The following is a 19,065-nucleotide window of genomic DNA, read 5'->3' on the forward strand; positions in this document are numbered from 1 at the left end:
GAAAATGTGTTTTTTAATTCTCTTCTTGTATTTTTAGATGTACCTGTGCTCCTCAGAGATGCTGCTTCAGCTGAACGTAAATGTGATGATTTGATGCATCAAATCATCAGAAACCCCTTCTGTAGATACACTTGCACAGAGTTCTGTGATCCAGTGGAACAACTCTGCCACACATTGTGTCATTCTACATGTTAAAGGATCTTTTGCATAACTGCCAGAGAGGTTTTATTTAATAAATTACATCAGTGATTGTAAACGGGTACTATTGCGGCCGTTGACCAATAATGTTGAGAAAGTAACATGTTATGACTTTAATAATGTTCAAGCTATTTACAAGTTGTTTTTGTTGTAAAAACAGCTGCGGGGCTGCTGTCTCTGCCATGCTCCCTGGCGGCTGTGAGCTCTGATTAGATGCATTAATAAACATTAACTTGCCTTTATAGGACTTGCGCGCTGCACTCTGCGTTTTATCTCAGCAATTAATTTGTTTCTCCTTCTTCTCATAGTCTTTTGATCACTGATAAATTTGTCATATCATTTAAACTTAGTGAAATAATCAATCATCAGTAATAACAGATTAGATAATGTTTTGCAGCAACACAACTACACACACTTTAGAAATCCTAAATAACAGAGGCAATTAAAAGCAACACTCGGGACAGATTTACAAATACCAAGTTTCTCTTTTTAATAACTATCAAAACAACTCCTTTTTTTTCCAAATATTGTTTTTTTTTTTAAATTGCCCAACCCTGCCTGTAACCTAATACTACTTAGAATAAAGTGTCCCAAATACAGAAAACAGATGGTGAGCAAGGTAAACATGATACCTCTGTACAACCTCCAGATCGCCACTAATTCGACTTTAGATTGTCGTCTGCGGGTTTAATTCATTGAATCTCCACGGTGATCTGCTTGAAAAGAGGCCAGCGAGCTCACCTCTTGATTATCATGCTGAATAAAGCCCTGGAGCACAAACAGGACGGCAGAGCAGTCCACCATGTGATCTGTGACATATCAGACAGCCACAGCTGTCTCAGGTATCGCGACAACAACAGGTGAGAGACGGCAAGGCTGACGGCAAGAAAATAAGAAAGGTGGAGAGAGAAAGGAAACTTAATCCCTCACCTGAACCTACCACTGCAGTCAGACTTTTTTTCCTCTAAGGTTTGATAGTGGCCCTCTGACTGAGTCAAAGTGCTGCACAAAAAGGCTTTCATGGACTCCGAACTGTTGTTTCACCTGCCGGAGACATGAGAGAGATGATAAAAATCATAAGAATGTTTGCCCAGAAGGTATAAGAGTGGCGCACAAGAAAATTCGCAGAGTCATGATGAAAACGCACCGCCGAACGCTAATTTAACAGGAATGTTGAGATGTCAGGGAGGGGTAGAAAAGACCTCGAAACCAGCAACATGTTTAGCTTTTTTTTTTTTTTTTCAGTGAGACCCTTGTGGGGCGAATTCCTTGAATAACATATTTGAAGGAGGGGAAAGCAAGTCTATGAACTCATGCAAGGGTGCAAGAGGTTTCTGTGGCTTTTCCTACAATGGACAGGCAAACTATGGTGCAGCAAGCAAAGTGCCAGGGGAAACATTTCAGAAAACATGCAAATGCTTACACTAACTTCTACATTTAGTACTTATATTGCCTCTAAACTAAGTGGTAATGCCATAATAACCACAAAATACACATTTGATCATTTGAATTGTGTACGACTGCATTTAAAATGCCATAGATACGGCCTCTGTTGGAAAGTCATGATATTATGGGACACAGGATTGCATGCTTTTATAAAGAAATCCATTAGGAAAGTATTTCATTCAGATAAACGCAGAACATTATAAAACATCTCTGATAATTTCGTTTGTTTTTCCCATAATTTTTATTATGCAGGTTGTTCAATTGTCGTCAAAAGTCTAAAAAGTGGTAAAATAAAACTAAATACTCTCGTGGATGAGTTTTTTTTTTTTTTTTTCCTTTTTCAGTTATTCGATCAAGTGTCCAATGAAGGGTTAAAGAGAAATGTTGGAAGACCAGCCTGATTCACAGCTGAAACATTGAGCTTCATGCTCCCCACCAAGAGGATCTGCTCTGTCTTTGTTTCGTTGGTCGTCACAGCAGATCATCTCCCTTCAAACACCGGTCTTTGAGTAAATGCCGGTTTCCACCTGCACCCTGTTGGTCAACAGAACCAGAGAGGTAGATCTGCATATTTATTTTGGCACGTTTAATCCTGGTAGCCCTTCCTGACGCAACCCTCACCAGACTGGCACCAGAAGTGCTCCTGCAATGGCCCGGGATTGAGATGATGAAAAGTAAATATCAAATTGGTTTGATCCAAATGCGCATAAAGTAACGTTTGAGCTGCCTGTTTTGAAAGAAGCAATTCATCGCGACATGCTTTGCTCCACATTGTGTAAAGTTTTAAGACTATATCAACATGTGTTGCAGGAATATTTTTAGATGCGCTGGTGGGAATGCTGCAGGCAGTCATTCCACTTTGGGCCGAAGATAGTGCTCCCCGTTTTTCCAGGAAATTTGCTTCAGTTATGTGTCTGATCCTGAAGACAACAGTTCAGCTCACAAAACACTGTATTTGCTTAACATGTTAGCACTCATACTTAAAAATTCCTACGATTGCGCTTATACTGCTCTGTTAAATTGAAACATCACAAAGCTGTCAACATGGTTCAAACTTTTTTAGAAGCACCAGTTACTCCTACTACAAGTCAACATCCAACACTAGAGTTATGACTATAGCCCGGACCAAATGAAAGGCCCCTAAACCCTGTCTGATCTCTTGGAGCTTTATGTGACCAGGAGGGGCCTCCACAACTTATTTACGGATTTACACTGTGTAATCAGACTCACATGCCCTGCCGACAACCGTCCTCCTGTGTTTGTTGCAGCATGCCTTTGATTACCAAGCTCACTTCTTCCTGAATGAAAATAGTCGTGTCAGTCATCACGGCGGGCCGGTCTGAGCTTAAGGGGTTAACAGTGTGCACTTGGAAGTTTGGTCGTGAGTGGTACCATGGCAATAAACCACACACATATTTTGCATTTTAGATTATAATGTGTTTTGTTGGAGTGGTTCCAGAAGAGGTGGCGGACCTGTTTTTACCTCAGGCTGTTTCTTGTGACCCACATGTTTGACACATTTATGTTACCGTGACGGTTCGACAGGTAATCATCCTCAATAAAGCTCAACAGTGCCTCAGCAGTTTAACAGTTTTTATCTATTCGGTGCTCGGCGCTTCCGACTCCGCGCGCGGCGCGTCCTGTGTGAACCAGGCGATTGTCCCCCGCTGTCGGCGGGCCTGCCCAACTATGTCAAAGATAGCCCTATCTCTCAATGATAAAGAATCCTTTAAAAAATTTCTGGATCCAGACAGTGATCCGGATCATCACCAAAATTTAATGGATTCTAAGTTAGCCCAAGACCCACCTTTCCACAAAGTTTCATTGCAATCCGTCCATTACTTTTTCCATAATCTTGCTAACAAACCAACCAACCAAAAACCAACCAACAAACCGACGTGATTACATTACCTCCTGGCGGAGGTAATAATTACAGTGGTATTTTATTACATCATTTATGTGACACATGTTGTTAAAGGGGACATATGATGCTATTTTTCAGTCACGTCATATAGGTCTCAGAAGCCTAAAAACATCATGTTTAAGTTTGTTTGCCCCAAATTCATCCTTTGTTCGGAGTTTCAGCGGTCTAAAAAGTCGCTCTGACGAGCCCTCCTCAGAACACGCTGTTTCTGAGCCTGCTTCCCGGTATCCACTAGAACGTGTCGGGCCACGCCCACTCTCACACACAGGTTGGTTCACAGTCAGGGAGAGGAGTTAAATTTCCTTATTTCAGGATAAGCGGACCAAAACAAACTGGACCGTTTCAGCAGGCATTTTCACAAAATGTGGTGTAGCAAGACAGGATGAAACAGTTTTCAAATTTGAAGGTCATAATGAGGCTACGGCAACACGTACTACTATAAGAAACTCTTCACAAGGTGAAAATAAGCATATGTCCCCTTTAAATGAGCAGATTGTGCTTCTAAGTGGCATTTATTCCCTCAAAACGTGAAAGCCTTGGTTTTATCACAGTGATTACAGCCAGCTCCTTTCATCAGTAAATCTCGGTCCACTTTATACTCCTACCTGCTTCAAGTTTTATTTAATCGGCCTCACACTTCACAGTGAGCGTTTGTTGAGGAAGAACTTGTTTTAAACTGTAGCATATGGTGAAAAGCTGTTTTTATGCTCCACGTGCTTTAGCTTTAAATATTTAACCCACCACCTCTTCGGTTCTCCTCTTGCTTTAAAGACCTGCTTTATATCCGTAAGTGATGTATTTTTGACCGTTTCTGACAACACAGCCAATGAGTATTTTTAAATGTCAGGCGTCTGACATCCAAACAATCCGGCGAAAAAACAAAGAATCACATCCCTAGAAACACTACTTTTGACAATCTTGGATGCTTTTCATCGAATAAAAGATGAACCACTGTAAAAGGAAATGCTTCCTTCCTCCGTATGAAACTGGATCTCTCTCTGCCTGCTCTCAGTCTCTCTGTTTCAGTCTGTGAGAGGTGGAGTTACCTGCTAGAGGTCATAGCACACCCACAGGACACAAATGTTCCCACTGTCACAGGCAACAATGCAGAATGCTGCAGTGTCTCTGCATAAAGCGGTGTGTGACACGGGCAGATGTTTGTGTCAGCGCGTGTAACTGAATAAATGACCTACATCAGACTGAGGTCGATCAATAACAGAGAGGACACCGCTCTCCTGGGTCCTGTTTTCTCTGTGCAGCAGCACTACTCCTCTGCAGAGACTCGTGCACACAGAAACAAAACTGTACAGCAGGTCTTCACTGGTCACGTCCTACAACAAAAGATTAATCAATCGTAAAATACATTCCTCACAGCTGATGAAGTGCAAGTTATTTAAACAAAACTGACATGTTAGATTTTAATCCTTATTGACTTCTAGATAAACTGTTAACTGGACTTGGGCACGTTTGGGATTTCCCAGGCTTTTTCGTTGCCACTGTTTATATGTACCTCATTCATAATCCCTCTCCAGTGAGGCTTATAGCTGCCTCACTTCAGGATCTGTTACTGATCCTGAGCTTTATCATGTGAAGGTGAAAAAAAAAATTAGCACAAACTACTTAACTTAGTATAGTTTCTCCAAAAACAAAGAACATAAAGAGAGCTGGACTGCTCCTCTACATTCCAGACTCTGCAGTGAGTACTGAATGGCACTGTCTCAATACAGCATTATTCATGATAATGCTGTTATTAAAGGACAGTTTGATATGATTTTAAAAATGTTTGCGTGACAATATTGGACAGATGCTCCAATTCCAATTGAAAAGGTTTCTGTGTATAGAAACAAGTGCAAACTTATATTCCACACTCGTGTATAAGCTAATTTAAAAACAGGACTCACTGAATAACACTGTATCAATCTTTCTTTTGCCATCATAAATATGGAATATTGGTGACGTAGGTCACACAAAATGAGAAGAGTTCATTAAAATACTGCCTCTGCCTTTACCATGAATGCTGTGGTTGTTGTGATGAAGAAGCGTTTCTTCAGCTGACTCATGTCAACTTTTATTTTCAGACTGATCTTAATTACATTTTATTTGTTGTACCCCAGTCTTTCATGTCCCATATTGCATTTTTTTTTCTTTTTTTGTGTTAAATTTAGTTCTGTTTCATCTCTCTTGACTGCCAGAAGGCAGTGCTGAAAGCACGGATTGTTCCCTTCGCGCGTGCGCAGTTCCAGCATGCACAGCAACAACGTCTTTGTACGGAGTCCGATCTGCCCTGTTTGGTTAGACGGCACGCAACAAGCCGGCTTCCACCGGCTTGTTGGTACCGACTGTGGCTGGTAGCGGTAATAAATGATAACAACAATGCATTGGTTTTATACAGCGCCTTTTTTCAGTGAACTCAAGATCAGTTTACAAGGACATTGTTCATTCCATACTTCATGGTGGTAAGGTATGTGTGTAGCTACAGCTGCCCTGCGGTAGACTGACAGAAGCGAGGCTGCCAATGTGCACCATCAGCCCTCCCGCCCAGGACCAAACACACACTCTCGCTCTGCATTCACACAGCCCTCCTGATGTTCCCTCTTGGTCTCCCATCTGGTTACAGACCAGGTCCCAACCTGCTTAGCTTCTGAGACCTGAGGGATGTGGCATCGTTAAGGCAGTCATAGTCCAGTATGGTTGGGGTTAGCTTTAGCTGTGGCTGGTGAAGGCTGCGTTGGCTCTCCCTTCCTCCGGCTTATTGACACTGATCCTGTCTGTTAGTGACATGATTAGCGTTAGCTTGTGGCTGGTGAAGGCCGCATCCGAATGCTCTTCGACAACACAGTTAGCGTTGGGTTGTGGCTGCTGCAGGGGGGCATTGCTGGTGGACCCCTTCCGGCCAGCTCGGGGATGCTTTCCCCTGCTGTGCAGACTCTCTCGCACCGAGCCATGGCGCCTGCCCAACAGGAGAGATCTGTTGTCCCAGCATGGAGCTCGGGTTTGGCAATCCAATCCTGTCAGGCGCATTCAGAACGCCAGATCCCCGTCCACCTGAGAAACACTGCTTGGTCTGAGTTTTATTTGACCTACACAGAAGCATTGATTTCCATTTCATTAAATGAACATTTGCGGGTGCAGCTGCTGGTAGTGTATTCATTTTGGAGACTTATTGACTGATTGGCAGACTTTTGATTCCTTGTACTGTATCACAATCTATCTGTATAAGCTTTGATTCACATAATACTATTACAAATTATTATTACAGTTCTTTTGTGAAGAATGTGTTAATTTTAAGCACCTTTAAGGCCACATTCTGAGCTTATTTCCTGTTTCAAGTGGAAATGATGTTTTTTCAAAAGGCACTAAACTATGTTGCACTATAAGCTGGAAGTTTGTACCTTTCCTTACTGAAACTGTCTTTGATGTTTTGAATAGTCTTGAAATTGTCAGTTAGATCACCTTTTCACGGGATTGCCATGACAGACGTGTTGTTGCTGACCTTGTCTTTCCCTTTGAGGTAAAGGCTCCTATAACTTCAGACTCGTTTCTAGTACCAGTCACCGAGTTCATCACACTCAAATGACTTCCACACTTAGCAGATCTCAATATAAACACACTACTTTGAGATGCGGTAGCGGTGGATATACATATCACCAATGTTCAGCCAACACAACTGCTGAAACAACTGTGCCAATCTTTCACACCAGTATGACTCAACATCTCCATGTCCCAGAGAAATGGTTCGACTCCCTTGTGGCCAATGCTTGCATTTCCTCCTAAAAGGCAGCGAGCAGAAATTTAGTCCCACGTATATATAGGTGTTTTATTTCTGCAGCACAGTCCAATCAGAGGCAGGGTAATATAGAAGGGAACTAGATGAGTGTTTGTGAGGACAGGCAACCTGAAGGCTAAAAACACGGGCAGAACACAATCTTCCTTCAGGACTCCTGCAGGGAACATTCAGGCCTGGGCAGTACAAACCAGCCTGGACTGGCGAGGGCTCTGATTTGTTGAGCTCAACACGCCCTTCTTGACACGCCTCCCAACCCCCCTCCTTTCTCAGCTCGACCACACTCAGTCCTCCTATGGAAGTCATACGATACTGTGCGACACGCAGCAGCACAGAATTTTCTCTTTTCACAAGCCCACCATTCCGGCCCGTCTCTCATCCTCTGCCTCCTACTCCATTTTTCCTTCACTAGCTTGCTTTGTCCCGAAAAGGACGGGAACCGGAGAACAAAGGACTGAGGGGAAGACGTACCGTTCTGTTTCACGGCCACTTTTTACGACTTCTTTCAAGTCTAGAATGTCAAAAAAGTTTAAAAAACAGCAAGATTTAAATCCCAGAGAATTCAAAGAAAGCTTCATTGAATGAACTTGTTTTCGTCATGTGGACGTTGTTGCTTTCTAATGCTGAGTCATCATAACCTAAATATTTACCCTCCACTCTCCTGGAGTGTAGCGGACACACACACACACGCACATGTGTTACATGTTACATGTTACATAAGTGGCTTTCTGTGTGTGCAGAACTCACATTGATCTGTTCTCTGGAGATTCAGCCTGATCTCAAGCAGAAAAACACAAAACTGCGTCTTCTGATGAAACGTGTTGATCAGACTGTTGAGCATTATGAGGATGACGTTGTTTTTGTGCAAACTGTGACCAAAAGAAAAAAAAAACCAAAAAAAAACCCAAAAGAAAATTCCAAGAAGGTTGGGACAATATGTACGGAGTAAATGAAGACCAGATGCAGTGATCTGCAGTGGTGTAAAACCAGATGAGGTTTCCGCAACGCCTCACAGCGTGAATATCCCCAGCTTGGAGCCTTCCTGTGTGGAGTTTGCATGTTCAATGTTTGGTTTTGTTCCTTCAGGTTCTCCAGCTTCCATCCACAGTCACTGAGCACCACAAACAACAAATGCTGGCATGGGGATTCGTGTCTGGTACACAATATAAACTTCATCTATTAAAGGATATTATCAGCCCCTCCTAGTGGGCTCCTCACTGACTTTTATGTTGAGGAACATTTTCAAAAACTGTGGCACAATTTTTCACTTTAATTTCTCATAATAGAGAATTCTATTAATTTTTACTTCTGGAAGACACATCTTGTTTAATATGGTATTTTGCACAGCTTCCCAACAGTTTTGGATTTGTGTTCACTGAATGCAGCTTTCAGCTCAGTAAGTTCACTCAAAGCATGAGAACAAGGCTGTATTCTGGTTTAGATATGAAGTTTCTGTGAACTGGCCAAGAGTCATTTCGCAATCTGATACGAGAGATGCAGTCTGGGTAAATCTCTGCAGAAGAGCTGATCTGAGTATTATTTTAGTCTATAGCCATCATGTATTTAATATAGAACAGAGCTAACACTTCTCATTCATTAGTACAGGTTGTGTCTGGATAATGTTTAAAAAAAGCGTTTACATTTTTTGTGAGCACTGACAGTTGTTCAAGTCGCAGTGTGTGCACATGTGCACTCCATGTGTCCGTCCATACGGTATGCTGTCGAAGCAATAGATGCCTGTTTGCCTGTATGTAATATGTGTATTAATAGTCTAGTCTCCACGAGGATAGGTGGCTGTAACTGATCCAGACCAGACCAGAGTTCAGTCAGATCTGGAAGTGGATTTTCTCAAGATTTACCATGAAGTTGACAGACTTTCTCTCTGGGAGACTTCCTCCTGGTATTTCAGGTTTTGCCAGTATCATTTGCATGGCCCTGACAAACACGGTGTCCTGACATTCCACGAATGGCAGCAATTACAATGTGGAAGTTTAGTGAATACTTACAAAGTCATAGCACATGCTTTCATGCTTGCGACTAAAGAAACTGGCTTTTATGAGAGCAAATGATCAGATCTGGTGCTTTAATAGCATCAGGTAATTTACTTGATTGCAGTTACCCATGACCTTCTTTTATTGGAATCACATACTAATTGCTGACAATAAAAGTAATCAATTGCTTGGTTGTTGTGATAAATTAGCTGGGCTGTGAGCCTATATGTTTAGCTGAAGTTACACTGGCTGGTTCAGATGTGTGCAGGAGACTGACTGTTCCCAAACGCCTGTTCCAAAACGTCTGAATTCAATGAATGTGTCATGAGAAAGCTCTGCAGAAAACCTGTCGACAACAAGCTTCTCATTACAGTCACGTATGTTGAAACGGCGCTACATAAAAATTGTGGAGAACAGTGGTCAGTCTAGAGTCTGGACACTGAAGACAAATTGTGATGCACACATGCTTGTTCAGTGTAAGTACTACGCTTATTCTCTAAAGAAACTGATAGCATAATTATAATAATAATAACAAGAAGATGAAGCAGCTCTTGAAGACAAAGGCTACTGAAGATCCGAGGCCTTGAATGCATCACAGCTAATGTGGCTACATTCCCACATCGATTAGTCCTAGAGTTAACTCTTGGCTTTATTAGAAAGGAGTGACAGTAACCCTACAGCTATTTTCCTGGATGACCAAAGCTCATACTTTTAACATGAGATCAACTTTTTGTTTTGTGAGGTTAGAATTTGCCGTTGACAGTCAAAATAATCTTGAAGGCAGCAGACCCTTCAGTGGAGACTAACTCACACCTTCAAACACATCGACACAAAACAAAAATTGCCGAAAGATCCTAAAACATGAGTTTGTTGTGTGAGTGAAACAATTCATGTCCTTGATCACCTGCTGGCAGCTTCACTCCTCTGTGCGTCTGCAGTTCAGTCCCAGGACACCATTTTAAAGTCCTCAGTGACTTCTGGCTTGTCAATTTCTGGATAGTGATCAATTAGTGGCTAACAGCTAACAGTCGGGGTAGGGAGCAGAAAAGAAAAAAGACATCAACAGCTGCGTGATGAATTTCATTATAATATATCCAAGGTAAAACTAGTGGTGTCACAGTATTGTATTGTTCTAATGGTGAAGATCATCAATATCTCTGGGTCAACCTTGTCACAACATATTTGCTGTATTGTTAGATTGTCTTCATCAATCGATTACATTACCATAAAAGCGAGCCTCTCAGTCCATTGTTGAACTGCCGAGGGTCTGGACAGTTTAGTGAATTTAATTTTCACCTTCTTGTCTTTTCCCAGACCTTTAATAATTGGAGTATTTTCTCATGCTAGGCTTTTTATCTCCACAATCCCTCAGTACATCCACAGATACCTTTCTCATACGTTTTTCCTTTCCGTCTTAGTGCTTCAATATTGAGAGCAGTAAGTGGGGCACGGCTCCTGAGTCAGTCTAATATTTCGATAGTCAACGCTATTAAAGGGCTTTGCTCTAAATGAAAACGCAGTAGGAGGTCCACATGCTGACAAGATGCATAAACTCTAGCGATCACATTGTCAGTAATAACGTGAAGGCCCTGCTGAACCTGAACACCGACCAGCTTCTTATTCCTCATGAGGAGAGAAGTAGTGTAGAAAAAAAGCTCCTAATCTTTTCTCTCCCAGTTTCCATTCACCAGTGATCCTCCTCTGTACATTTTTACTACTTCCTTACCCCTATACCTCCCGGATCCCTCGTCTCCCCCCTCCCATGTGAACGCTCACGGCAGTTTAATCCCCTCACTGTAGCCGATAATTCCCGCTCGCCGCCAGTAGCAGATTGGATCAAGGGCAGCGCTGCCAGGTTGGTTAGATAAACTGCTCCTGCTCTTACTGACACATTTCCCTCCTGTCACTCCACAAACCTGTTCCTGTCCGATCTTCACCTGATGCGCTGATGTTGTGCAGTTTGTGCGGCCAGACGTTTTGTTGCATCAGCTTCTTCCTCTGGCCTAATTCCGAACTGCAGTACCATAATCCCTCTGTTCTGCCTTATAGGGCCTGGATTACAGCGCAGACTGCCACCAGGCCAGACATTAACCAGCATTTGGAAAAACCATAAAGCAATCCTATATCAGCTGCTAATGGGAGGATTATGAATTAACAGGCTTCTTGGAATCAATCTGTAAAAAGCCCGAACCAGGAGCAAGTCACACACCAGAGTCACAACGACAAAGCTGACTTTTGTAAATTCTTCTTCTGGAATATTTTTTAGATTATTTTCAATTTGTTTTGTTTTTTTGTTTTTTTCCCCCTTTTTTTTTAATTATCTTTATTTTTTGAGTCATCTGTGGTTTTGAAATTTTCATGGTTGACAAATCTGACTGGTCTTTTGGTGCATCTCTGGAGTGGTGTGTTTGTACGTCACAGCTATTTGATGCTTTGTTTTTGTGTTTCGTTACTTTGCATTTCAATTTGTCAGATTTTTGTTTTGTTTGTTTATTTGTTTTTGTTTTCAGGGGCGGATCCAGACTATTTTGAGTACAGGAGCAGGGGGGTACCTGCTCTGCCGGTAACCTAATGCAGATGTAATACTCCTGTTCAGGTCTCGACACTATGAGCCAGACGTGCCTGAGGTTGTCATAAGTTTGAATATTTGGACATATAGAGGTCTGTCTGAAATTATCCCGAGACCACACCCACTTCAATATCGTCTTTATGATCCGGGCAGCTCAACCGTGTCGCTTGGCTTATATACGGCGCTCTTTCAGGAGTCAGTGCACTGGACATAACCATCTCCCAATGCTGTTCTACAAACCAGACCTGAAAGAATCTTGCCGAGGGGGCTTGCACAGACAGACGCCAGCAGATAGAGGGCTGGTGGGGCCCAGAGGAGGACCAGGCAGAGGTCAGACGGAGGGGTCAGACGGTCTAAAGCCCCCTCTGTGTAGGAGATAGCCCTGGGATAGGTGCACAGTCTCTCCCCGTCCCGTGAGAACGGCCACAATGCACAGCTCCCCTGGGAGACGGGGGCGAATATACATCATCTCGTAAAGTCTGCCCATCCAACCATCCTTAACTATGTCTGTCATCCTACAAACACACACACACACGGGCACAGACCTTTTGTGTAGACACACACACACACACACACACACAAGGAAATCCATGCAGGTAGCATAAACTTTAGACTCCAAATGTGATACCTGCACAGTTGAATGGGGAAAGTTATAATTTCTATATAGTGAACTGCTCAAACACAGTATCCGTGCACTATAAGCTCCATGCATGTGACTGAGACTGCCTATACCATTATGGATGTGAGGTCTGAAAGGCATTTTAACAACAACAACAACACAAAATCACTTATTCATTCTGAGGCGTTCTGGGAAAAACATCCATCACCATGGCAACTAGTGATGTGACCTCAGAGTAAAGGACGTGTTAAAGGCGGCGCTGTACATTCTGGACACGAAAACATAATCCTGCAATTTCAGGTGGGACACGAGACACATGTTTCTAACGGCTGCAGCAAAAAATACATCCGGAATGGATTTTTTTTGTGTGTGTGTGCATGTGTACAATCTTTATCCTTTCAATATAAGAGAAATCCATTGATGTCCACAGAAATTTGGTCAAACTAATACATAAGCATGAGTTTTCGCTGCATGGGCAGCAAAAGCTTTGAAAGGCAACAAAAAAGGAGATGTTTTCTTATTCCCTTTAACGCAAATCAAAATGAATTAAAAATGTAAAAGTACAGGTATAAAGAAGGAAAGGAAATCTTTAAAACTCCTCTTAGATCTCTCATCTGATCTGTTTATCTGGCAGATCATATGCAGAATATATGTTAACATAAAAAAACATTGACATGATTAACACACCTGCACAATATAGATAACATTTGTTAAAAATTCTTTTCAACATGCAAGATGTTGAAAAAAAAAGACTTTTAATATGAGCTTATTTTGAGTTGATGGCAACAGGCTTAAAAGCGGGGGCCTGAGAGAAAACTGAGTTCTTCCAGAGAGAGATGCTGTCTGGAAGGGAGCAGATGTTCACACATCTGTATACTTGCAAGCTTGATAATGCCTTCCAGATGTGAAAGCTGCCAAAAAGCTGTAATGCCTCTCATACCACAAGGAACTGTCAACTGGTGCCAAGAAAAATTCTCTCTCAACGTGCAAACTAGTCAATTTTGAAATGATCGATCTAAAACTTAGTTTTAAAGTAGTATCTTTTTTCCTGTCTCAGACAGTCAGCTTCACAGAGTTTTAGTATTTTCAATTTGAGAATGTGAACTGTTGTGTAATTTTCTTTATGAAAGTTGACTTTACTTTTAATTTCAGTGTCTGAACATCTTGAACATCAGTGTCCAATATCTTGAACTCGAATGTCTCGTCCGTTCAGTTAACATTCTGGTGGTGTATGTCTATGTATTTTAATCACACTTTCCTAACACAACACAGTGTTTTCAAAGCTATGTGGGTATTAAGGTTAATCTACAGCAAAGCTGAAAGCCAGGCTCATTACAGAGGAACATTTTTCTGGTGTATTGATTGTGGATTTCAGTTGTGAACTGAAACCGAGACAAGTCGTCGCTTCTCCTCCGTCTCAGTTAGTTTTAAATGCTGCCGCTGGTTTCCTCCGACAGTTCTTTGTTGACGGTGTGCCTTGCCTTTTGCCCACATTCTGCCGCGTTCAGCTCATCTCTTACCTCAGGACTTCAGCAGTCGGCTTGCAGGGTCATTGATTCTAAAACTGTGTCAGTGAGTCACAACGCACGGCGTGACGTGAAGCGCCGTTTACACAGCGCTGTCAGAGCGAACAAGGCAAACTCAGACTGACGGCTTTATTATGGAGGTAATTAAAGTAAACGCAGCAAGGGAAAAAAGGTTGAGCATATTAATTTAGTGCCTAAATAAAGAACTAAATAAAAATAGCTCCTGTTTATAATGTCTCTTAAACATTACTGTAGGACATTTGCACACATTCACAAGTAAAGTTTTTAAAACTTTGCAACAAGAAAACACTTTACACAACTTACACAACTTTCATTTTGACTAAATGATGCACTGTTTAGCACTGAAAAAGTTTTCTCTCCCCTATGAGATGCCCTAGTTCTTATTTCTGTTTGGCAACGACAGTAGTGGATGATTGACTGCTAAATTAGCAGGAGAACACGATGTTCTTTTGACTGTGTTCGCTTTTAATGGGACATGACACAACAACACAAAGCAGGACTGAGTTTAACTAAACTGTTGTGGATGTGTCCACTTGAAACCTGGATGGTTTTGGAAGAAGGAAAGACTAAAGACTAAATGATGGAAAGGTTCCAAAAAAAAAAAAAAAACTAAGGACTGACTCGGCAGGTTTTTGACGAAGTTGGTCAAATGGAGGCCTGCTGCAGAAAATAAACGTCTCAGTTGATTCTGTAGATTAATGTTTAAGATTAATGGATTTTTTTTTTTTTACAAAAACACAGATGCCTATGAATTTCATACAAGGAAGGCCTCAAAGCAGCCATGAACCAGGGAAAATACCTCACCAGCCTCCTTTCATTCCAGACATGAACAAACATTAAAATGAGCAGAAGGAAAAAGTGAACTGCAGACTCAGTTGAAGGAATTTCACAGGTTCCACAACATGTGGTTCTGTGTTAAGTAGAAGAAAATAACACGAAAAAAAGTCCTAAATCGATTTCACTGGCACATTCAATCAATGTTTTTTTGTCATAATTTACTTGCTTCTAAACAGTGTGTAAACTTTTAAAGTACCTCCAGATCATATTTTTAAAAGTAAATACATGAAACTAAAGTTTGTGATTTTAGAAAATAAGTCAAACAGAAAAGACTTTATGGCAAAAAGAGGAATATACCTTTTCTTCCATCTTCGTTCCTACACATTCAGCAGGAGATTGAGGCAGGTGAGAGCAGAGAGGCTCAGACATCTCTGATCCCTGCAGCATCCTGCCACTCCTCTGGAGAGACCCTGAACCGTTCCCACACCGCCTTAGAGATATGAACTCTCCAGCTGGTCCCGTTTCTGCGCCGACCTCTTGCATCCTAACCCCAGAGGTTCGTGTTCTAAGTGTCATCATTCATTTTTGTGTAAAGCGAAGCAGAGCAAAAGAAGCAGGTTTACAAAGGTTGTGAAGGCAGAAATAACCAACAGGACGACAAATAATAACAGGCTGAGGTATGAAAACAGTCAGGCATGGAAATATTAACGATGGGCACAGGGTTCTGTGGAGGCACCAATGTATCGCGGTTTTATATCAAATGGCAAACATGAGCAAGGCTCCGTGCTCTGATTCTCTACTTCAGTTTTGATGCTTTTGTTTTGCCACTTTGATGCAACTTTTTATTTTAGAACAGAACATCTGTATCATTTCCAAATCTCTGCATTAAAACAAGCTGATTTTCATAAACATATTCAGAACATGTGATTTGCAGAGAATCCTGTAGTATTTAGTTGTTTTGAGGCCAAAAGAGGCAGCAGACATTTCCTCTAATGTACCCTCAAGATGTTCAGAAAACTAGTGTCAATGTGAGGCTCCTGTTTTATTGTTTACATAGGTACATTAACAACAACAACAACAAAAAGTCTGAAAACACAAGTTATTCAGAACATTTCTTCATATTTCCTACTTATCTGTTCAGAGAGACTTGAAGACAGAGTCATTAGTTTCCATTTATATTTGTATTTCTCTTCTGTAAAACATAAACTCAACATTAATGTAAAGGTTTAACCAAATAGAGGACAGTAGTGAAGGCTTTTATTCTGAAGGGTGGTACGTCACTGATGCCAGGTAGGATATATGACTGCAGCTTTTTCTTTCTTTCTTTCTTTCTTTCTTTCTTTCTTTCTTTCTTTCTTTCTTTCTTTCTTTTTTTAATCAAACAAGAATTCAACTGAACTCACATTCCTGGACAAAGACAATAAAGCTCCTCATTTTTTGTACAACTCTCTGTGTCTGCTAGACATCTACATGCAAACACAGGAGCCATTTTACGGTGCTGTGGAAAACCTACCTGCTGCCTTGAAGGCAGGAAACCTTCACAACCTAAAAACAACTGAGGAGTAAGAGAGAACAGTCCTGCAGATATAAAGACCTGGTGATTTTGTTCTACTCCCATCTCTTCTAACTTATCTTTAATTTCACAGTTTTCTTTTTTTAATCATCCGACCACAGCTGGGTTGAGCTGTGTCGCCTTGTAATACACACTTAAACGCCTAATGAGACATGAAAGAAATAAAAAAGATGAAGAGTACAGATGATATTGTGCAGAAGCACAATCAGAGCCTCACTGTCTCTCCACTGCTGCAGGACAGGGAAACGACCACCTTCCTGTTTATGTCTTCACCAGCAGTTTTTTCACAGACAAATAACCTTCAACGGACATTAAGCACTCCGACTTTGTTTTCACTGTTTAGAATAGAAACCTCTCCACTCATGAGCACTCGGCTGCTTTACAGAATTGCAGTCTTAATATCAATGAGCCGCTAACCTGCAGAGCAGCACATGGTACTGACTGGACTCAGGCACAGTTACTGAGATGATTTTCCTTCATTTTCTCCTGGTAAACAAACATCATGGCTGGTTTTACTTCAATATGAGCAAAATTACATACTTGTAAAATTACAAGTATACATATCCGGAAATAATGTTTAGTTATGGTATTGTGAGTATTTGTGTCATTGTTACTTACACGCCTGTTAGATTGTGAGATCTACACATTTTTATGGGCAGTTTGCAGGCCTTAAATGTTTTAATCTTTCTAAAAGCGGAATGAAATGCATGAATAAAGTTAGATTTATGTTTGAACAGTCTTCATGGCTGCCTACAGAAAAACTTTGGGTTGTGTGAAAAATCAGTTTAGTCCACACAAAAATCTTGAGGACTAAACTGAATTTGGGGAGTTACTGTAACAGCTCTGAAAAGCTGAAAAACAAATATGCTGCAAGTGTAAATTGTTGAAATTGTTTAGTCTGGATTTATTTATTCTACTTAGAAACCTGAGGCTTTGAAAATGATCCAAACTGAGTTACAGGATGACTGATTAGAAATGCAAGCGATTCTTTAGATCTGGTGTATGTGGTTTCCAGCCTGGTTTCTCACCCTACAATGTTTCCAATGACTTGAGCTCTTGGAGTGCAGCAGAAGCTGAATCCATTCATTTCTAGCTGGCATATAAGAGTAGGGGGGGGGAAAAACATATAAGGTACTGCAGGAGTGCTGTCCCTCCTCGCCAGACATCTGGAGCCTCCACCGCATGGATCCAGCTATATGAAGGCAGCTTCCTTCCACGGCTTGTAAAGCAGGTGACGTCAACGCCGCCTGGCTGCCAGGCTCCTGTTACTATGCATCCTCAGTTCTCTAAGAAGAATCAAATGAGGACGCCGTCGGTCAAACCTTCACCTACCGGTTATCAATGTACAGAAATCCACGTTAACTTATTGGCAAATAATAAGTTAATGTCTTGATAAATTAATCAATAACATCCTGAAATGCGAGTCATGAGGTGACAGAGCAAAATTCTGCCTTCACACTTTATTAGACACTAAAGCAAGAGGAGGGGGGGTGCATACCTAGAAAACTATTTGCACACCCATACTATGAATAGCATGGCCGTGCAACTATTCATAGGATGTTTAACAGCTAGAAAGAATTGCATCATCGTGACTTGAGGGCAAATATAAAATTTATGATGCTGCCAAACAACAACTTTCACCTCCTTGTGATTCACTGGAAAAACATGTCACACGGTTTGGTCACAGGTGTGCAGGCTGCTGCTCACACACCTCATGCTCTGTGCTTATTTAAGTGGCCTGTGTGTCCGTGTGCTCTGGCAGCGTTTCTCTGTGTGGGCCCCAATAACTGGAACCCGCTGTGTTCCTGCAACACACCTTGTGGGGCTCAAAGATGTTGATCACACACCAGTGATTTTTTTTTTACAGGTGAAGATGTGATTCTACAGGCTGTGAAACAAGCATAAGTGTGTGTGTGTGTGTGCACGCGCGCACGTGTGTGCATGAATGCTGAATCACAAGATGCCACAGAGGGTAAAATCAAACCCCGAGGGTAGAAACTGTGAACCATGTTTACACGAAAGTCCTCACAAGGGAGCCCTCTCATGCACGAGGCCCTATTTTTTCTTTAATGAATGGTAACATATTTAATGAGTTGTGCTGCCCTCTGCTGGCTTCATGTGGAACTGCAGCTAAAAAAAAATCCACTCTCACTGTTATGAAGAAATGAAGCCACAAGGTGGCGTGAGATGATTTCAACAAAATATCTAGAATCCTGCATGAAAACACAAACACAAAGCTCTATTTTAGAGACTAACACATAGCTAAACACGGGCTTTTGTGGTGTAATGCCTCAGGGACAACACTAAACACCCACAACAGTGAAAAGGTTCGACTTGTAATGTTTGGTCATTGGAAACTAAAAAAAGGAGACAGAACCAGATTAATAGGAATAAGGTTGGATTTACTGTACATCCTGCTAAGAACAGAAAGTTCTGTCTGAGGATCTTGAAAGGGCAGAAGCCATTCCCAGCTGACAATGGGAGAGGTCAGGATATACACCAGACAGGTCGCCGAGAGGGCAGACAATAACACACACATTCGAAATACCTCGGAAATGTCTAGATATGTCTTTACTTACCGCCCTGCAGGGAGGAGACCTGTTAGGGTTCAGTACAAGACCTGATGCTATTTATAAT

Source organism: Salarias fasciatus, chromosome 14, assembly GCF_902148845.1.
Source record: "Salarias fasciatus chromosome 14, fSalaFa1.1, whole genome shotgun sequence".
Taxonomy (NCBI): domain Eukaryota; kingdom Metazoa; phylum Chordata; class Actinopteri; order Blenniiformes; family Blenniidae; genus Salarias; species Salarias fasciatus.